The sequence below is a fragment of the Myripristis murdjan genome, chromosome 13 (assembly GCF_902150065.1).
Source record: "Myripristis murdjan chromosome 13, fMyrMur1.1, whole genome shotgun sequence".
In the NCBI taxonomy this organism is placed as follows: domain Eukaryota; kingdom Metazoa; phylum Chordata; class Actinopteri; order Holocentriformes; family Holocentridae; genus Myripristis; species Myripristis murdjan.
This window is the reverse complement of record NC_043992.1, coordinates 1,060,090-1,083,224: the sequence shown is the minus strand read 5'-3', so window position 1 is coordinate 1,083,224 and position 23,135 is coordinate 1,060,090. Positions and strand designations below refer to the sequence as shown.

Here is a 23,135-nt window from a genome sequence, read left to right as displayed (position 1 = left end):
AATCTTACTGTTGTAATCACATGACTTTCTGTCTCCATGTTGCTCTGTCCTTTGATTTTCTTATCTGCTTTCCTTCTTTATCTTCCTTTGTCTGTCTCTCTCACTCTTTGTGTCCCTCTCCCAGTGACAGAGATTTTTGCTGATTAAAGAAACGTAGCACCTTACCAGTTGATGTTTCTTTTTTTTTTTTTTTTTTTTTACTGCTTGGCAGCTTTTCTCACCCTTCCTGCATTTGTCATTCCCCTCCACACTTTTCTCTTTTCTCATTGCTTTTGATCTCCTCTCTTTCTTTCTGTTCTACTATCCATGCTTATCCTTTTCTCTTCTCCTCTTCTTGTAGGCATACCTGGTGGACTTTGACCGACAGCTGGCTCAGGCAGTGACAGAGAGCAAGGACTTTTAACGCTGGTCTGCAGAGTCCTCCAGTCCATCATACGTGGGCATCCCCGCCGGCAGGCACGTGCACGTGTACGTGGATGAGTGCCAGCACTTGCACGTGTCCAGTAAGAAGAGGAAGGTCCCCCTCCCCGTCTAAGAGGTGGGTTGATTGTCTGGGACAAGACAAGTCAGCATAGAAAACTCATTAATCAATTATTATTCTTTAATATCGAAGTAATGCCGTCTATGATTAGTCTGCTCTGTAATATTTGATTCTACTTGTTTACTGTTTTGCTAAAACAGTCTGCTTTACAATGGAGCAGCAGGACAGGATTCACTGACAACAGGCTTGATCCCATTGTAACATTACTTCTGAGTGGCTGAGCTACCTGCAGACTTGATGCAAGCGATGCAGCTCATCGTGCCTGCTGGTCCTATTGATGCATTGTTTATATGAAACATGTAATGTGAGAACTGCAGTGTCTAGTAGCTTCCAAATCAAGTGGCACATCTCTCACCGTGTACCATCTGATCCATGGACATGGATGTTTCATGACTGGTGCTGACAGTGCACACTGGCTGGCAGCTCTTCTTGATACTTATTCATCTGTCCTAACAGAACTCACTTTGCTGACAGTTCATTTCTATCAGTACTTAAAGGCTAATTGTCCTAACAATGGCCCTTTAGCACTGCTCATCAGTGGTCTCAGTGTCAAGAGGGAACTTCAGTGGGCTGTTTTCATATTAGTGCACCACACAAATACACCCTGACATGAAATCTAATTTTTAATTTAATATATAAATATTTACTGTGTAGGCAAACAAAAACATAAATGAATAATTAGATATACACATAGCACAGCTGAAGTTTTATGAGCCAAACTAAGTTTGGCTTCACCCTAATAATGATTCAGACACACTGAGCCTGTTTCTATGTGAACAACTTGTCAAAGCGTGCCAGCAGCTGGCGGCTCTGATGAAGGGGGTTAATACAGCTAGAGCTGCTATTACAGTACTTGTGTGACAATTAAACAACACTGTTTTTGTACACAATGGGTGTGAGAAAAGTTTTGTGATGTGATGGCAGAGATTTTTCTGTTGTCAGGTTCCAAATGGAGGAGAACAAAGTTTCATCAGTTTCCATGTTTGTGTCATTTGGTCATTTAGGGTATTTCATTGGTCATATTACATATAATTAATTATTTAATTAGATATTGAGTTAATTAGAAACGTTTATATTTAGTCACACATTGTTCACCCTGTTTATGTTGTGTAAGTACTGGCAGTGAATACACTGTTTGCAGTCTTTGTTTTTGATTGATTTCTCTGCACCTAGTTCAGCTATTCAGTTTGTAAACCATTTATTTCTCTGATTTCTCTCCAGTAGTAAGTCATTATAACCATAAAATAACTCTCCACTTTACAGCAGATTATGCAGTTGCAAAGCAACAATTTTACCGGTGTACATTTAGTTGTTTTGTTGTGATTTAGGAACCATTTGTATCCTAAGAGCTATAGCCCAGTATTTCCCAAAGCCCTCTCTTGCTTTCGGAAATGCAGGGCCAGAAATTGACTTCCTGCTGTCTCACTTCCTCTAATAGAGCTTTTAGTTCTTGTAGCTGCCACAGTTACAGTACATGGGTTAGATCAGGGCTGTTAAACTGGTGCCATCGAGGGCCAGAGGCTGCAAATTTTCATTCCAACCAAAAACTCCACCAGCTGATTTCACTGTTTAGTCCCTTCTCTCTGCTTGAAGGTGGGGTGATCAGTGAAATCACCTGGTGGAGTTTTCGGTTGGAATGAAAACCTGCAGCCTCTCGGCCCTCCATGGCACCAGTTTGACACATATGGGTTAGAATTTTACCAAGTTAAAAATGACAATACATTGAACATGATGGAAACACACATGCTGTATCAGTTGCTTTAAAGCTGTCTGGGATTCTGTTGAATAGGCCGTGGTGCTCATTGTTGTCTTGAAAAGTGAAAAATGCAGGCTTGTATCTCAAAAACCATCCATGCTTCTGTTGGACATAAGTAATGCCTTCTGAATGGGTTTAATACCCTGTGTCCCAACGCCATCTGTGTTTACATCAGTGGGTGAAAATGACACTCAAATTTATCAGGTTAGCACGTCAATTTATAAAAAAAAAAAAATAAAAAAAATGAAGCAGTTTTACAGCGGGTATTGAATGGGTTTAAATGGACCTCACTTGCATCACAGACTGCTTTTAACACTAACACACAAGAGAAAAAAGAAAAACTCTAAACAACTCGCAATTATGTGTGTGTGTGTGTGTGTGTGTGTGTGTGTGTGTGTGTGTGTGTGTGCGCATGTTGTATGAGAGGGAGACTTAGGCTAATGCAGCCTTAATAGCCACATTAGCTTCTTGCTCCAGCTGAATCGTTTGAAACAACTCTCAGACGAGCAAACAGGAGCATTAGCTGGCTATAGATCTCAGAACACACACACACACACACACACACACACACACACACACACACATACGAATGTCTCTGTGCATAAACACTTCTCTCATTGTGTCTCTCACAAACACACTCCTACTCTCTTAATCTCCTTTATCTCTTTCCCTCTCACCGACACACTCTTACTTTCACTCTGCCTCCAAAATACGTTCCCTCTCTCTCTCTCTCTCTCTCTCTCTCTCACACACACACACATACACACATGTGCACGCACACACACACACAAACCTAGACTCACAGAAAGTATAGAGTTCATAGAGCTTTGTCCTGCCAGCTTGTATTTTATTGAAGAATTTGCTGTTAAAACTCTTTTGCTCGTGCTGCATTTCTGGTTGCAGTGGCTGGCCTTTACTAATGAAAGGTTGTATTCAGAGCACTGGCAGGTATGGGCTTAAAATCAGACTTCATTTAAAAAGTAGACAAATAGGGCTAATAACTTCAGCTAGAAAAAAGAGGGAAAGAAAAGAAAAGAGATTGAGTTTGAGTAGAATATAACAAAAGCAAAGTCAGAGGTAAGAGCTACAGGTCTAGAATTTCAGCAGACAGAGAGTAACGTACGTTTAAGTCTTCCTTCCAAATGGCTCGCTGCTGGCAACACCTCCTGTGTAGCTTCTCAGCTCGTCAGCATATGCTGCCATGGCAACCAGTGTCGTAATAATAGCAAATGATTACACTGTCTAAACACACACACCCAATCTGTTCACTTGTAAATTACAATAAAAACAGTCAGTCTTTAAGGATCGAATTTGAAAAACAAATCAGATTTGCCCGCTGTCTGAGCCTTGAGTAAGATTGGTGTTTGGGAAATACAGTTTGGTGTGTGCGTGTGTGTGTGTGTGTGTGTGTGTGTGTGTGTGTGTGTGTGTTTGTACCACTGTTCTTTTCTGTTTAAGCTCAAGGTCAACAGACATATTACCACCTCTGACAAGCAATAGCAGCCCCAGCCAGGGGACCAAGGACACAGTCTGCTCGCTGGCAGGCAGCTCGGCCAGCTCCCAGTGGCACTTACTCTGCATCACTATATAGCTATATTGATCTGGACAAAGCAGTGGAGCAGACAGGCCTATTATGGTACACCGTGTTGGCTGCTGTGCTTCTTCTGTGGTCATTCAGCAGTGGTGACCCATTCTAGTAGGAGAACTACCACCTCTGCTAGTGTAAAATGTGAAAAAGAAACCCATTCTTACACCAGGGGAGCAAGAGGCGCTGTTCATCCCATGGCCAGCGTTTACATTCTCGTTTACAGTTAGAGCTGTGCCGGGCAATGCTTTTATGTCAACATGCACCCAACGTCTTGGTCTAAATCACAAAGTTGAGGCTACAGTGGAAAATCATCCTGTCCCTACCATTTGAGATGCTATAGATGTGTCTTTTTTATCCAAAGTAATTTCAGGTGTGGATGACTGGTGGGGAATCATCTCCACTCAGGAAGTGACATTCTTTAAAGCTGGGGAGGTACCAAAAAAGCAGTTTAGCTGGAACTTTGGTGAGCAGAAAACATATGTTTTGAGTAAATACGTCTCAGAAACTCAGTGATACCTTCATGAGTCAACAAAGAACTGATTAATGTTCAGCTAATCAGCTTTGAGGGGGCTCAGTGGGTGGAGCTTAGCACAAACACTGTCAGGGTTTCCAGATCCCTCCACATAACTGCACAAAAACCAGTGTGTGCTATGATAGGAACACTGGTCAAAGGGACTGTGTTCTTGTTGACGTTTTCCATGTCTTCAGTGTTAATTGGGGCACTTTTTCCGTGCATGTATCACAATTTAAGTTTTTTATTTGTTTGTTTGGTTTGTTGTTGTTGTTGTTGTTTTTACATCATTTTTGCCAAACCACTTTGTGTCCTTCACTCCCATTCAGTTGCTTCAGCTCAAGAATACTTCTAATTTATTCGGTGTATGCAATTCATCACTGTGAATGAGCGCGTTTACATGCACACCATATTCCTGTATTATTCGGTATATCCTCAATATTCTGGTTGCGCACGTGTCATGTAAACATGTACCGAACCTGATTAAGGTCATATTCCGGTTGGAGAGAATTCCGAATCAGACCCCTGGCATATGCCTGTTCCAACCGGAATATTGTGCCGTGTAAACACCTTAATCGGAAAATGCCCCGAACCGGAATATTCAGTTATGTCTGCACATGCTCGACTTGCAAGGAATTCTGGGGCGTCTTTGTTGCTATGGTTACTGCAAGCGGGGAGAACAACATGGTGAACAGCAGCAAGAGCCAGGAGACTGCAGTCTGCCTTCAGCTAATGAAAGACTTAAATATCATTCTTGTTCTTGTTCTTCTGTATTTCTGGCAAACCAGACGCCTATAGGCGTATTGCTGCCCCCTGCAGGTTGAGTGTTGCATTAAATAAGAGCGTAGAATACGCAGAAACACGGGAATATGCCAAGTAACATGTAAACGGAATATTCCAGTTGCTGCAGCGCATATAAACACCTTATTCAGAAAATTACCTTAAGCAGAATATTGTCCCGAATCGGAATATGGTGTGCATGTAAACATAGTCATTGAGAGTATGTCAATGGCAATTTGCAAAGTTCATGAGAACACTAATAGCTGGCTGTAAAGTTAAAGTGTCATAAAGTTCCAGTCACTGTTTCATATTAATATGTTCATTCAAGAACACCATGAGAACTGAGACAAGACAAGATGCTGGATTTGTCCTTTATGCCATTTTTACTGGCACGCTCATTCTACATCAGCAACTTTACATGTCAGCAGCAGTAAGGGTCAATGTCAAGGCCACAGCTTCTAGATGTGTGATGTGACAAAATACTCCTGTGACCCTAATATGATCAGGTCGGATGAAGACATTCTATAACCATATCCATAAACCATCAGGCACATTAACTATTGTGCCTTTCTAATTACTTTAGAAAATGTCCAAATGCTGCTGGTCATCTGCCAAAGTGGCTGGCAGAGTAAACAAGTGTTCCAGCTCCAGACAAACTCATCAGCGTTTGGCTGCTGTCTGCTATTCTGCCCTGACCCTGTTGATCATTTCACAGTAAGGCAAGGCAAGGAGGTCTTTAATTGGTTTTTGTGGAAAAATCTGCCTGACAACAATCTTTTATTAGAATGAAGTTTCTTACAAAATAGTTGTCTTTTCTTGAACCCTTGTCTTTGATTGAAGAGAAAGTACTTTACAAATTTTAAAGTGCCAAGGGTCATTTATTCACTCATTACCTCTGACAGTAGCCTTATATACGTGTGTGTGTGTGTGTGTGTGTGTGTGTGTGTGTGTGTGTGTGTGTGTGTGATTGCATGTCTGTGTTTTAGTGATAGAAAAAGCACACCCTAACACATCTGTTGCCAGAGTTCATTTCCTTGGCATTTCTTTATCATTTAATTGGCAGCAGGGCTCATGCCCCTGCAAACACACTGCTAAGTCAACTTAGTTCTGTTTCCAGCAGTTTACAGGATTTTCTCAATGTGTATGAGTGTGTGTGTACATGCTTGCATGCATGTGCATGTGGGTATGTCTTTTTCTCTGTGTGTGTGAGTGTATGGGTGTGTGAGGTACACAAGCAATCAAACCAAGAGCTCATCAAATGCAGCTTCTCATCAACTAAATGACCACTTGAACCTCCATATCTGAGCAATATGATTCACAGTCAAATGTCAATACCTTGAAGATGAGAGAGAGAGAGAGAGACAGAGAGAGAGACAGAGAGAGAGACAGAGAAAGAGAGAGAGAGAGAGAGAGAGAGAGAGACTCAGATTCTCAGTTTGTGGAAAATGTGAATTAAATCTCCCTGATTGAAGTGGACTCAGTGGTCGGCCTGCATGTTTTTACTAATGCTGAAAACAATCTGTCTGGGGTTGTGGGGTCTCCCAGGAGTTAATGTTTAACATTTTGCTCAGCATCAGCCAATTAATCATGCTGTGGTTCAGATTATTGGGACTGAACTGCAAATAATGACCTTGTGACCTTGCTCTTTCTTTGTTTGAATGCTTCTGTCAGGTAAAAGTTAAGAACCTCGGAGTAACGTCCATGTTTTCAGACTGAAGCAGGTGGAATTTCTCTTCAGCAGGTCCCTGCTTTACATTTAAACCAGAGATGTCAGAGATACGGCCTGTGGCTCAAATCTGTTCCAATCTGGTCAAATTGTGTCATCCAGGTGGATTTGGAGGAAAAGGAGAAAAAAAACAAACATATTTTTAATATATTTAAAATATATAATAATATAATAAATATATATAATATTGCATCCCATGATGATCGACTATGTGTAATGAGCAAAATAAGAGGCTTCAGTGACAAATTGAAAAATTAATGATGAATGATGAATTATGATAAATGAATTAGACCTAGCACCACAAACTATCCATTGACAGAAAGTAAAGTTAAACCCAGCAGGCTAGTTGCTGCTGCGTTCTGTTAGTTTAGCAAAGCTGCTGTTAACAAAATGAAAGGTCGACATGGAATGTAGAATTTTTAAGAAAGATGGAAAGACGAGGTAAATGGATAACCTGCATGCTATATATTTGTTGCATATCTCTCTTCTGCTTTATGTAATTCTACATTATGTGTTACTTTCATGAGCCAGCAAGCACCTTCTCATTGATTGGTATAGACTTCAACTGATTTTACAACTTTAAAATAATAAATCAGAAAGAAGAAATATCCATGTGTCGACTCAAGTCATATTAACGTTAGCAAAAAATAATCCGGCCCCCATGAGGTATCATTTGAGCCATTGCAGCTCACTACCTAATGACACCCTCACACCGCTGATTTGAACCAACACCAACATTTTTCTTTAACCAGGGAGCCTCTCAGTACTGCCACTGTTGATATCTTAGAGGCTGCTTTTGTGTTAAATTTGCAGGGTCACTCATTCACGTTGCCCACCTAGTCACAGAACTATAACTGCCTTCCATTCAAGCAGCAGTGGGTCCTCTAAGTCCTCTATCTGTTCCCATTGTGATCAACATGATCAACAAGTCACCAGCAGTTCATTCATTTTTTTTTTTTTTTTTACAAAGCAAAGCAACCACTAGACAGTCAACAAACTTCTCAGCTTCTCAGCTCTCTGTAACTATTATTTGAAAGACTAGACGGATAAACACCTAAAATGATGTTTGGAGAATGACTGCATCCTCTGTTGGAGTCAGTGTTGAGCTGTGAAGCCATTTTATTGCCTACTATCAGTCAGACTAGAGCAGCGCATCAACCAAGCTGCTCACAGGGTCATTTTTAAAATTCTGTGTGTGATTTGCAGTGATTTTGTGCACTGCAGAATGATGAAATGTCCTCACTATATAACCTTTCATTTCAAGTCTGTTCCCTACAGTCAATAAAATTTCATCACGTCTTTGTAAAACTGCACTAAAATGTGAGCAGGCTTTTGTGTGACGTCAATGAAAAGACAAGAAGTAAGTCTTCAGTGTCGGCACTGAGGCCCAGCTAGCTTAGGCTGGATAAACAGTACAAGGTATGTAGAAGCCTCTGTGGCTAATTTGCTCATCAGAACAGAGTTGCTGGCTGACTGGATATCCCTGAATCTGTATGCTGTGAGCAGAGCTGTGAGAAAACAGGTCTAATGTGGGATTTCAGCCTGATCTTCTAAATTAGCAGGGATAACTTAATAATGGCAAAAGCTGAACACACTCTTATGGCTCTTTCCCGCTGTTTCTCGATCCCACTGCAGCAGGATGTGAGTTGTAAATGTCAGAGCAATTTTTCATTTTTCATCTGTTGCTGAAATGGATTCCAGAGGCCAGGCTGCGCGGCAATAACAGTAACTTGACTTTGGTGGCTGTTGACATTGCTTTTGTGTGCTAATGCACCCCTGAGGAGAGAGGCAGAGGCATAGTAGGTGTGTATGATGCAGCTCTGGGGTTATGTGGCACAGCAAACCTGTGCTTTCAAAATGATACAGGGAATGTGTCACATATCAACCCTGATATTCCAAATATTCCCAAAGAGGAGTTTCATTTTCTCCATATCTGAACAAGGTCTGCAAAGAAATTGTTTTTTTTTTTTTTGTTTTTTTTTCGGTAACACCTCATGGAAAGGGTACATGAATTACCATGAATACATGAATGACATGAAAAAGCATCAATTTATGCGCATAAGACTTCATGAGTTATCAGGAATATACAAGAATTAACTTACAGCAGATCCGGATAAAAGCACCTGATCCAGAGCTTTTTAATTATTAAAGAGCAGCTAACAGCAATGTTTCTATTTCCTCAGGATTCCACCTAAAAATGCTGGTGACAGAGAAAAAACGTGACATGTGTTGACACTCGGAAGTTTGTTTTAACTTGTTTCCCTCTGCTGGGCCATGGCAGCAGGCCTTCTACAAAACTTTCTGTCCACAAGCAGCTCATCTTCCCTGCAGTGGGTTTGTACTGCTTGGCTTTTTCATCCTCTTGCCATCCTCATGTGTGGGAGCCACATTCTCTGTTTATCTGTTTCTGTTTCTGTTTTTTTTTTTGTTGTTGTTTGTTTATGTATGTGTTTTTACCTGTTTTACCTTTCTACCTGTTTTTCTTGTTCAAAATCCTCTGCATTGACAGTATCTCACCCATAATGAACTAGAAATCACAGAAAAATAGACAAAAGGAGGGTGCTTTCATGCTCCTTTATTTGTAATTGTAAAGGCATTTCATTAGCTTTCAGGGCCATTTTTGCCTTGAGCCCCTGTTCCAGCCCCTGCTCCCAAATGATATGTCTAATAAGCTGCAGTTGGATATCCTGATATTCTAAATTAACTAGTGTAATTCTGACTACATCTGAACAAAACCCCAGCAATATCCTCCCAGTCATGCCACAGTGTGATGGTGCTTGATGAATGAAGAGAGTTTAGTGTCTATTGTTCCACAGAAGGCTTGAGTGCGCTCATGTACAACTGAGCATTTGCAAAATAACTGGGCAGAGATGAGCATGTGGTGGTATTACGGTTTAGTGGACACAGAATGATAGAGATTATTTGCCATGGTGGGATTTGATTTCCACAGTGATCATATAAAATATTGTGGCACAGCTTAATTAGTTTCATTCATCTTAGCATTGTGGCCTTTTCCTACTGTTTGCTAATTTCACTGCAGAGGGATATGACAGTGGCTGGAGTGTCAGTTCGATTCAGTTCAGATTAGTTTATCAGCACAGCGATAAAGTGGGGAAATTATGTGGTAAAAAGCGCTGCTTAAACGCCAGGGGCGTTTTTAGGATCTCGAAAGATCAGGGGCTAAGGACAAAACATCAGGGGCTGGGTCAAATGTGCGCGTGCACGAAAATTTTTGCGCACACATGCGCAGAATTTGGCCCTATTTAATGTGCACATGCAGAATGAAATTGATTTGTTTGTCTTTTTTTAAGTACTAATTTTGTAGATTTACATGTAGATGTCCATAAAGTCACTGTCTGTGGCTGACTGAGTTAACATAATGATGACTGAGCATATTACACAGTGATGAAAAGCTCTCTGCTCAGTATTGCAGTATTTATCAAATGTAACTGGTGAATAATAATGTCAGTTGTCATACCAACATGTAGAACTCAGGCTTTTTTATTTTTGCAGAAAGGTGATTGTCATAAACATGTGAACATACACTTCCTGTCCGTGTAGTAAATCATTTGCTTCAGTTTACAACAGTATTGGTCTTTAATTTCAGAAAAAAAAAAACCCTCGCCTATTGTGGACAGCAGAAATATCAGATATCTCTGGCAGTTTTTAAACACACCTGGTATTCCCAAATTGTTGGATATCTCTCCATGATTGGGCTGTGGTGTCGCACAGCTCTGCACACAGAGAGACAGCCAAAGTGATGCTTTCCTCCATTGTTATTTTGCCATTCTGCCAAAATCCGCCAGATTTTTTTCAGATTCCACTATTGTCTCCTATTGGATGTACCGATGTGTCTTCACAGGGCGCTGCGCCCAAGTTAAAAAAAAATTCAATTTGGCACTTTTTGTGTGGCATTGTGATGATACCGCCAGAAGGTAAGTATACGCGGTGCTAATAGCGCTTCTCCCTAGTGCAACCTTTTTACGTCACTGGCCCCAGGGTGCATTGCGCAGGTAAAATAATGGCTGCCTCCGTAGGTAAAAATATGTACTAAACAATATGGATTTTTAAAGCAATGGCCATATTTTATCTGTTTCTAACAACATATCCAAGTATAAGAGAACAATCGTGGTTTATTAAGGCCTACAAGTCATCATAGTCGGGGTTCCTTTCAAAGTGTTATTGGATTTTAATTTCTACATTAGAATTTCAGATTTTTTTTCAAATGTCAGTTTTGTTTTTGGGTCAAAGGGAGAAGAGATTTTCTTTTACTTATGCTTTAGGTTTGTTTAAAGTTATTTAAAATGTATTTATTTATACATACTGTAGGGCTGGGTATCAGCTTTTAAGCTATCGAGTGAAATAACCCGGTACCAGGTAGTATCAGAACTTCTCCAGTCAAATTCTACTTGCATCTGATCCTTCTGTACCCAGATTGAGAAAAAAAAGAATATTTCCTTTGTATAGTTTTGTACCATTATTTAATAAATATTTCAATAAAACTCAAATGTAGTTGTGTAAAAGTCATTTGGATGGACAGGAGTGGTGGCATTTTAACAACACAATGATATAAAAGAAAGTCAATACAAATAAACCCATTTGTACTTTTTTTTCTTCCCCTTGCCCAGTGAGATTTGATAAGAGAATCGTTAAAGAATCAAATCGATAAGCAGATTTGATCATGGAATCGGAATCACTAAAATCTTATCAAATCCCATCCCTAGTGCTAAAAGCACAAGTACTGAAGTGACTTAGTCAACTACATCGAAGTACTATTCAAAATATTTATTTATTTAGTGTCTCTGAAAACAAAATCTCCAGTGGTAGGTGTGAAAGCATGTTTCACCCACAGCAGCCAGATAACAAAGCAGGCTAAATGCAGTCTGTAAACGTAAGGAAACATGTCTGTCACCTCATTTTTTGAGGTCTGTCTTTGCTTTACTTACTAGAGGTGGGCACTAGACAAACACACACACTTGTACACACACACACACACCAAAAAAACGTTAACTTTGCTCATCATTTTACAGTCAGTTGAAAATGGAGACAAAGAACATTGCTGGCAAAATAACTTGAAAGGCTGTTTTATGGGCATTAAAACCCTTTGAGTCAATAAGCACTGAGTAACGGCTATAAGCCTTAGGAAAACGTAACTTAAACCAAATGTGTGTTATGACCAAATGTGGAAAATCAGATACAATGTGGGATTTTTTTAATTTATGTATTTATTTCTGTTACTGTGTTACTCTGACCGTTTAGGACCATATGATTTACTAGTCACAATGTCAGATAAAACGCTTTTAGTGTGGTTTGAACTCTGCACTCTAAAAAAATTGAGGCATGATGGTCTCTGCTGACTCTAAACAGCTGAGCTTCTGACTGTAGCATCTTAATGCAGCGCTGAGGATGCACAGTCAGCCTTTGGCATATAAGGGCACAGGGGCATTATGCTTTAGTGGACACAAAGTGATGGATAATTTGTTAAAGTTGGAGCTCCACCCTGTTCTTCCCATGGCCAAAATGTTGAATCATGATTCCAGCACCAGATGTACCCTCTGTGTAACAGAGTAGCTTTATGAAATAAGAACAATGATTTAAAATGCAAGGCAGAAATATTTTTCCCCAACAGGAAAGGGTTTAGTGGACAGGAGACAAGACTAGAAACAGGAAATTGTTTGACACTGAAATGCGGTGCATAGTAGAAAGTAAGGGGGCGGAGGTCGAGGCGATGGATGGGAGGAGACATTTACACTCAACTCCAGCATGCCGGGTTCAAATCCAAACTGATGACAAGAATTTTTATTAGTTTTCTTTTTCAAAGTTTTTCTCTTTCAACCATGACCAAATTCGTTCCCCGTGAAGAAAGGAGGGATGTCTGCTCAGTGTCTCAGTGCTCCCAAAAAGTTATGTTTACTGAAGCAAAGCTGTGAAATAACACAGTCCAACCAAACATGGCTTTCATCAGATAGCCTCCAACTCGATTAATAATACCCACACAGATCCTAGACATGGAATAACTCTATCCCATTGTGTTCTTAAAGGACCAAAAGATGGTAATTACATAAAGGTCACACTTATTACAGTAACATTTAAGGTGAATTCACCTCATGTCAGTACACAGCAGGTGAGAGAAAAAATTAAGTTTTATTATTGCAAATATAAAATAATTGAATGCATAAAATAATAAGGTAGACAACATAGAAGAGAAAACAATAAAAAGGATTGTCTGGAGGAGCAAAATGAAACCATTCAAAACCACTATTATAATATAGGCAAATACATAAAGGAACTAGTTAAGAAAATAACAGAGACGACTACAGAAATATAATGGAAATAGAGCCAACGTCCCCATTCAAATCAACAGCAGTATGGTCAGAGCGGCAGCCAGTTTATTTCAATTGCTGTCGTTGCAAACAACTCTGACCGTTGTAGTGGGCTAACTTCTGTGTACACGTCCTTAAGAACCGACTTGCAGCACGCTGCAGGCTGAGGTGAAGTTTTGCAGCAACAAGCAAATGAGCAGTGGAATAATGCGAAGCATAGAGAGGCAACTTTAGTGCACTCTCTTGAACTAGCCAGATGACCACAGACAGACAGTTCAATGTCTCTTCTACTCTCATTCAGGGATTATTTACCAGACTGAGGAGGTATTTGCATGACAGGGGAAATATAATGGTGGGGAATGATTATGATGTGGCAAGTTAATTGGACCAAAAATGTTAGTAATAAGAGCAATTTGCTTCTTGAAGAAACAGAGATGATGTGCTCGGCCTGGAGCGAGTCAGCAGTGACTGCGTTTCTCATGTCCTTGGTGCAAATATCACATCTGTGTTCACTGATCCATGTTTTCAGTGGTTAGGCAATCTTTCCAGTATATGCCAGAGCAGTCAGTCATTCATGCAACCAACTAGCCAGTCAATAAAGTCTGTAATCCAGACAGCCAGATAGCCAGCCGACTATCTGCTGTGTCTCAGCCTCACTCCTCCTCTTCATTAATGTACAGAGAGAAATAAAGATAGACAAAGGATTAGTGGAATATAACGTATAAAGGTTGGTTTGATTTGGTGCTGTAGAAATCACTGAGATGGCATTAATGGTGTGATAAAGACCTCAAGATGGCCTCCTAGCTGCACAGGAGCACTGTCTGCAATACCAAGCACTCTTCCATCAGTACCTGCCTCTTCCTTCATGTAGCATGTTGTGCATGGTAGTTGAATGCAATGCGGATGTCTCACTCTCTGTTACTTTGCTCCTTCTTTTCTTGTCTTTTCTTTTCTCTTTCTTCCTTTGTTGCCAATCCCCCTCAACCTTTATACCCTCATTATCCCCCGTCTCTCCTGCAGTTTAAATAGAAGCAGCAGGGAGAGAGCAGATAAGTCAGAGACCATGTAAGCTCATATCTGCACAGCGGGATAGGGTTTGGGGGGGGGGCTCCACTTCTTGGTTTGAATAGCAATACCAGAGAAACCTGTCAGTCTCCACCAGTAGCTCCTGCTGCTGCTGGGAGCTTTCCTGTTGACCACCATGAGCCTGTTGTACTACTGGCTCCTGTTGCCAGGGAAGAAACCTGATATTCTAGCCAACCGGAAAACACCCATAGGGGAGACCGGGGATGATAGTAACACTTTTTGTTTGAGCAAGTGTAACTCAGTGGTTCTTTGTGCTAGAGATCTCAAATTTTGACATGTGGTACCCATGTTTGTCTGCTATAAATGACTTCTACTACACCATCACAGATTATGTAAATTAATGGCAAATACAAAGAGGTATGTTGTTACAACCTACCCCAATACCGGGGAGAGTTGTAACACTACTTGGGGATGGATGTAACAATTAAATTATTATGCTTAAAAAAGATCCACACCAATAAATGTATGGAAGCACGTTAATGAATAATAAAGAAGGAACCATAAACTTGTAAGACTACAAAAAATAATAATAATAAAATAAATAAATATATGTAATATAAAATATATAAAATAAAGAGTAATAAAGTATAAAGTGGTGTGTGTTGTGTCTTTTGTAGCCTGAAACAGGTTAATGTGAAAAAGCATTTGAACACTTCTGTGGAACAATCAACAAACCACTTTTGAACAGCGTGGTGCAAAGCTGCACTAAGTACTTAGTAAGTACTAAAAGGCATTTGAACAATAAACAAAACACTTTTGAACTGTGTTTTTAAGGTGCAGAAGTACTTAGTAAGTAACTATAAACTAAGCAAACTGCCTAAGGCATAATCCATATGTTTAATTAGATAGGTGAAGAACCGTTACAACCCTCCCCATGCCAGGCAGCCATTAAAAAGCAAACCGTTTTTAGCATTTAGCCTCAAAGCTAGCACTAATGCAACACATCAAATTAAACTAGAGAAACTACTACTTGAGCTTATGTAAGTGAAACAATTGTATCTACAATGGGCACTATTCAAAAAACATTTGCATGAAAATTTTTACTTTCTTACCTGAAAAACCATTTTTGGCTCAGTTGACAGTTTTCAACACAGAGACATGAGGCTTCACCAGTGAACTCTATTTGTAAGTGGGCATGGACTGTATTAATGACATCACCACAGCTCGTTCTCTGATTGGTCAAACTGAGAGTGGTACAACTATCCCTTTGTTACAACCATCCCCGGTCTCCCCTACAGACTGGTTTTCTCTTCCATTTCCCTCACTCTCTCTCTCTCAGACGCTGTGGCAGATTTTCACAGCTCTTCGTTAGAAGTGTGTTTCCTCTAGCTCAGCTATTGGATAGTTCCTATTGATTCAAACCTTTGCCATGTAATCATCAGGGACCTATCAGAGCTCAGCGCTGTCTTGTTTAGTTTGTCTTTAAAATGAATTGTTAAATTGTTGTCTATTGTTGTGTGTACACAGTTATTTTTCTGACAGGAGAAAGTTAGGACCTGTGGCAGGAATTCCCTGAAAAAAATAGAGCAGGCACGTCCATCAATGCTAAGTTAAATGAAGCATCAGCGTCAAGTATTTCATAGACACTGTCTGAACACTGTGTCATTCTGTGCAGTTTCTGAAAACACTACACATGTAAAACTTATAAACTGGGAGTCTTTCTCATAATCAAAATGATTGTGGACCACACTCAGAATACAGTCATTTTAGTTTACTTAACTGTTTCTTGAGTGCAGGTTATACTGAAGATGTCAGTTTCAAAGCCTCAGCGGTGGACGGTGGAGTGATCCAGCACTGGACTGAATCAGAAAAAAAATAGTTTGCTTTGTGGGGTGAGCTCACTGGCCCTTCCATATTCTCTTTCTCAAAATGCCTTGTCATGAATTGTTGTCCTCCCTGATGATGTAATGGTTTACTGGCTAAACTACAGCACCAAAACAAAACATAACGACTCCTGAGGAAGCATCAAATGGTGACTCAGTGAGTGCAGAACTGATGGGAAGCTCTGGGATGCACTAGATAGTTGTTTTTGTTTGTTTGTTTGTTTTTTACCTTTTCTTAAGTCAATTTGTACAGTCATTTCTTTCCAAGTACTTCTATTTAGGTATTTTTCCCACCTCTGCTACAATCAGCCACAACTAACAGATGCTGACAGCCGCATCAGGTATGACATTATACTGTACACACAACATCACAGCGTCCCATCTGATGTACGCTGTTAGTACATCAGAGCCATTACACAGTAGGGCTCATAGTGTGGGCTAAATATGTAAATGTGACAGCTACGGAGGAGGCAGTGTGGAATAACAGTGATCAAATGTGGGAGATGACATGTTGTGATGTTGATTATGGTGTCCCACCGCCACCATCTCAACACATTTATCATTGCTTGATGATATGTGCGCCACACACCCCCTCACCTCATCTATCTCTCCTCTAATCTGCTTCATTCTCTCTGTGTCTTATTGACTGGAGAGGAAGACATGAAGAAGCGGAGCTTTTTGTCAATATGATCCCCTGACGCCAATTGCAACATCCCACCACTTCTGTCAGTCACAATTCATCATTTTATCTATTTCTCCCTTGCTCCATCTATCCACTTCTATCTCTCTCTCTTTCTCTGCATGTGTATTTACTTGTTTATTTACTGAGAGGCAGACGTGATATGAGCATGAGGTGTTGTCAGTGGGATTGTGATGGCGGTTGCACCATCCCACCACTTCTGTCAGTCATAATTTATCGTTTTATCCTGCCCCCCTCCCTCTGTGATGTTTATTTACTGAGAGGAAGAAGTGATATGAGGACGACCTGTTGTTGATGTGATCTTGTGCTGCTGACTGCAACATCCCACCACTTCTGTCCATCATAATTTATCACATGTTGATTATAAAGTGCCTCCTCTCCCCTCCTCTTTTTCTCTGCCTCTTATTTTATTTCTGTCAGAAAGCAATATGGAGATGGGAGGCAGTGTCTCCCTCTTCTATCTGTACTGATAGTGGTATCAAAAAAAAAAAAAAAACAGGACTTTATTATTGCAAAACTGTGAAGGAACATTTACAAATTGAGATTTATAAATGTGTAATGAGATCTGCAAATCTGAGTCCATATCATCAAATGTGTGGTTGGATCTGTAAATATGTGTACACTCATTTGCAGATACAGAATCAGATTTGAAATTCTCAATACACATTTGCAAACATCAGTGTGTATTTGCAAATCTGGGTACACATTTGCACATCTCAGTACACATAGGCACATCTCAACTCAGTACACAATGATGTATCTCAGTACCCACTGGCATATCTCAGTACCCTCTGGCACATTTCAGTACATATTGGCATATCTCAGTGCACAGTGACACATCGGTCCTCAGAACACATTTGCACATCTAAGTACACATTAACACACACTGGCACATCTTAGTATACATTTGCATGCCTCAGTGCACACTGGCACATTTAAGTACACATTTGCACATTTCAGAACACATTGGCACATGATTTTGTGTCTTTATAGCAGTGTAATAAACTTCCTTCTGTAATCCTGGCTATACGTCTGTCTGCGTTCTGCCCCATTTTTCTGTCTTTATTTCTCTCTAACTTGAGTATTGTGGGCTCTGTGAAAAAAGTGTCTGTGTTTTGCGACGTTCATCTCTTCATGTTGCCATTTTTGATGGTAGACATGATGTGTTGCTCTTCTGTTCTCTCATCTGTACAGTCAGTGCCACTAAAGCTCCACATCCTGCACTCAGAAATCAACTTTTACAGACAAACTAAGAAAACTTTTCTCTTTGTGTTGTCGTCTCCCAGCACCTCAGGACATCTTTCATGACTTTGGGGACAACTTAATGATTTCCCCAGCGCAATACAAAGTACTGCAACTGGAAGCTGGTTTGGGAGGTTTGATGCTGCCGTTGTAGCTACAGACACAATACACCGTTTTAACAAGCTGCAATTGCTGTTTCTTCAAGCATTCACATTCAGCTAGTTAACCAAACTGTTGAAAAAGTATTGACGTGTGCTCTTTGTGTTTTAGTCTGCATGTGTGAGAAACCTCATAAACTGTAAAGCTTTTTTCACCCACTGGCTACACTGTTCGTATGCCTCCGTGTGGATATGGGTCAGTATTATTGTTGAATTGTGTGTGTGTGTGTGTGTGTGTGTGTGTGTGTGTGTGTTTATGCTTCAATTATCAGCCAACAGTTGGCAGATCTTCATCAGACAGTGCCCATATTTCAGTAGTGGTTCATTAGAGCTCCAGCCTCATTCACCCCTTCTTATCTCTCTGTTTTTTTTAACAACAACAACAATATGAAACCTTTTCCACAGTATATTGTACATTCTCAGTTTGTGGGTTCAGACCTAAATGCCCCATTTGTTCCTATTTTCTTTATTATAAGACGTTTTACAGTGTAAATCATTTTCAGTGGGTGTGTCCCACAGGAAGCTGTTTCTGGCTATCAAGGTGAGGTTGGCAGCCACAGAGCACGAAGTCACAACAACAATAACAATGGAGGAAAACAGGAAGAAATATGAGCTCAACAAAGCTAAAAATTGGTTGTTGTTTATGTTTCTTGTTTGTCTGCGTTGGCTCCATGTGAAGAAGAAAGAATCTGGGAGGCGCAGACAGAGCTGACTGAGACACTGTTACACAGCAAGGATGCTTGCGAGTCTGCTGGATTGTCTATGCAGCAAGCTAGCACAGACAGCTCAGATCAAGATGAGCGACAGGTGTCGAGACAGAAACTTGTAAGAACCTGAGGGAGGCCGGGATCTGCTTTTCATTTTGCTGCCTCAAGGTGAAACGTTGTCTAGTGCAGCTTCAAATCAGGCTAAATGAATGCAATCAAACATCCAGTTAGCAACCAAACAAGCAGCTTTTATCATCTGTGCATCATTCATCTCCAGGTAAATTATTGAGACAATTAGCAGCAACAATTATTACACTCTAGTGAAGGAGAAAATAGAGTTAATTGTAACTAATGGTTATAAATGGTGCTCACCCAGAGTTGTATGGTATTGTTTTCTCATTTTTTAATCTCTTTTGTGCTTCTATGGATTGTTTGTTGAAATCATAGTTATTTATGGGGTTCACCCATAAATAACATTTGCGCCACTTATTCATGGCACAAATCACAGGTATTTATTGTATTGTATTGTATTGTATTGTATTTTTCCTTTCTGTGTCTAAGTTTTACTTTGATTCATTGTGTTGGTGTGTTTGAGACTGCAGCAACATGTCAGACCGCCTAAAAAGCTTGTTAGCTTTTAGCTCATGGACGCTATTGATATCACTGAGGACTGCTGCACTAACAGGACATTTTTTTTCTCCAGTATATTGCATGAAATATTTTAACCAAAATTGTCATATAAAGAAAAACAACATTGAACCAACTCCAAATGTCACCATTTCCATCATAGTACAAGTGCTGTATGACGTGTCACATGCAAATCCAGCTTACACAGACACTTGTACATATGCACACAATACACACACACATGCACATATACTGAGACAGCAAGCTCTCCCAGTCTCTCTTTCTCTCTTTCACACACAGTCACAGGACTGATGCCATCTGTTGATCTAGATTAGTCTGCTGGTGGGGGGATCCACCATCATCCATCTCTCTCCATCATGCACACACACACACACACGCTTACACTCCCAAGCTGTGAGATATGCCAGTGTCTTGGGGCAGAGCATGACAAAGTGTCAAAGTGTTCCCTCTGCCTGCCAAGCATCTCTGTCTGTCTCTCTCCCTGTCTTTGTTTTTTTTCTCCTCATCTGCTACCATCTCCATGATCCCTTCCTTCCTCCGCCCAGCCCTCCCTCTCACTTCTAACCCTTATCTCTGTCTCTCCCTAATACATACAATTACCCAATCTAGATGAACTCGCTTCATGATAAAGTATCTTGTCATAAAATGTTAAGTATTACATGTAGGATATTATCTTTCTCAAAGTAAGAGTGCATTTCCCATGAGGCCTGTTGTGACAGGGCAATGGAGCCGAGAAGGAAGGCTTTACTCTTTTTTTAGGGGCCGGGCAGCCTAAGCTGTTGTATTCGTGAATCTTCTTCTTCTTCTTCTTCTTCTTCTTCTTCTTCCGAGGAAGTCCTACTTCCCATGCACGAAAAATCACCAAATTTTGCACAAAGGTCCAGTCCCATGCCAGACACATTCAGATGCAAACTCAAGCCAATAGTCCTGATGGTGGCGCTATAGCAAGCCTTTAAAGTTTAAAACTTTGAAAATTCATAATAAATCAACCATATGTGCTACAGCTGCAACTTTCACCAAAATGTAGCCCTGATACTGAAGAAACTTTTGTACACTCAAACCTATTGCAAATTATGAATTCCATCACTCTATTTTTTTTTTAAAAAAACTGTAAAACTTATTAAATCTATCTCCTCCCACAATTTTTGTTCAAATGTCACCAGATTTGATACAGAGCATCTTCAGACTGTCCTACACAAAGGATCCACACAGATTTTTGATTTATCAAAAATTGAGCCTACAGTGCATCAAAATGTTTGACTGTAAATGGTACTGTAAACATATACCCGCAAATTCTTGGTAAATAAATCTTCAATGTTCATGAAAAAATGGACAATATTTTGGAGTCATGGTAGATGATGTGTGGCAAATTTCAGAACTGTATCTCCAAAACTGACTTTTTGACAGCATTTTGAATTTTGTTCTCATGTGAACAATTAGAGTCAATGCAAAAATGGCATTTTTAAACATCAGTTTTTCACTTATGGAGCAAATCAATCATTGTTAAAAACAAATGATCAACATCTCCATGCTGTCTAGATGCAATATGTGTATTTTCAGATTTTTGTCTTAATAACTGAATTTTTGACAGCTGTTTAAAATCTGCCTTTCCATGCATGGCTGCCTGCTGTCCTGCAGGTCAGTGATTGGCTCAGTCAGTTTGTGAAGCTGCATGTGAAGTTTTAGCTCAGTGAGGTAGAGGCCAGGCCTCGGTGTCGAAGATTGTGAGTTCAAGCCTCAGCTTGTGCAACATTCCCACGTGCGAAAATTCACCAAACTTTGCACAAAGGTCTTTTTTCTACAGTGGTTTGAAATCTGTCCTTCCATGCATAGGCGGCTCGCTATGCATGGAAAGTGACTGGCTTAGTCAATTTGTGAAGCCTCACATGAATTGACACTTGCCAATTAGCTCAGTGAGATAAAGCGTTGTCCTGCATGCCAGAAACTGTGAGTTCAAGCCTCAACTTATGCAAAATGCACATTAAAATGCCACCTTTCTTTTCGTCTTCCTATTCTCCACTTGTTGCTCAGAATTGCCTAAAATTGCCCGGCCCCAACCATTGCTGCAGCAGCTATAATTTTTTTTTTTTTTTTTTTTTTTTTTTTTTTTTTTTGCTTTTTCCCTGAATCAAAACAATCTATATCACAACTAACACTGTTCTCTAAATTAACATTACTGTACTTTAGCTTGAGCAGAATGATCGAGCACTTTCCACCATGGCTGCTTAATTATTTAAACTTGATGTTATTGTCATAAAACAAGGCAAAACAAAACAATTAAAAATGGCCAGTAATTCCATATTATTTAACTTAAAGTTATGTAGATCCCACCTTGTATGTCAGTTACCTAATAGCTACACACACACACACACAAAAGCAACAATAGTCATCCCTACAATATCATCACAGTATTGTAACCGAGGTAGATCTATTCATTTCTGCTGTACCACTGCTATATTGTTGAATGGATGTGTTATAGGTATTTGCATCTGTATTTGGGTGAATATTGTACTGTTGATGACCAAAGTAATTTGTATTAGAGGGGATTAGAAGGGATTTATTGTACTATGTGTTGCATGCTGCCATTATCTTGACCCTGCAGGACTCTTACAGTTTTTTTCTGATTGCTTAGAAGAAAACAACATTATAGGGTTTGATAGAATGAGCAGACATGTCATGCTATTAAGTTTTAAAAATTATTAAAAGCACACGAACTTGCTCTTGGATAATAGAATGTTTAGTATATAGATTAAATTCATCAATTCAATCAATAATTTCATCATTAATACTGGTAAAATATTTGAGACAAACTCTCACCTAACGTTAACTGTAAATATCTGTTCCACGTTTGCCACGCTCATAAACCCGAATCTAACGTGACTGAATGACAAGTCCAGTGTTTAGCAAGCTAGTTAACTAGAATCTCAGCTAGTTTGGAGCCGACTAGCCGTGTTGTTATTGTGCATGCAACCTCTGGCGACTTTTGTAGGTTAATAAAAAATAATGATTGAGATTCCTGAGTCTTAACTTACAGCTCACCTGTAGTTTTCGTCCTTTTAAAGTAGTCCCTAAGATCACGTTGTCCAGCCACTTGTTTGGCCATGCTGACATTGCAGCGCAGTTAATCCTCAAGATGTCGCTCTGTGCTGCAGCTCGCGCCCATGCATGTATATTCGCGCCGCTCCCTCTGCCATCAGCCAATTAAAAATAACAATCATGTTGGATCATTGCATGTTTGCGTCTTTAAGTCAACATGCGGAGGATGGCAGTTTTACAGGGTGGATGATTTTGACCGTTTTTATTTCAGGGGGGATGCCATCCGCTCTCATCCCCCCTCAACTCGAGCACTGGTTGTGCCAAATAAATGAAATCAATATAACAAAACTAGGCCTGACTGGACTAAATCCTGAAAACAATCTGAAAGAAAAAGGCCTGACTAACCTATCTAACAAACATAGATGTCACCAAAACATACAAAGAGGCACCAACCACTAATCCTGGTATGTCTAGACAGATTTTCTCTACATGAATGGAAATGTATAGGGT

The 23,135-nt window shown here is 40.0% G+C and overlaps 1 protein-coding gene across 1 annotated transcript in view; it reads left to right on the top strand.

Annotated features, from left to right (window-relative positions):
* Positions 1-440: 440 nt before the first annotated feature.
* Positions 441-23,135, top strand: part of LOC115370000 (leucine-rich repeat and fibronectin type III domain-containing protein 1-like protein) — a 400,907-nt gene continuing 378,212 nt past the window's right edge. The window contains exon 1 of the mRNA XM_030066775.1: positions 441-538. The gene's annotated coding sequence lies outside the window, so the exon portion shown is untranslated. The remainder of the gene's footprint in view (positions 539-23,135) is intronic.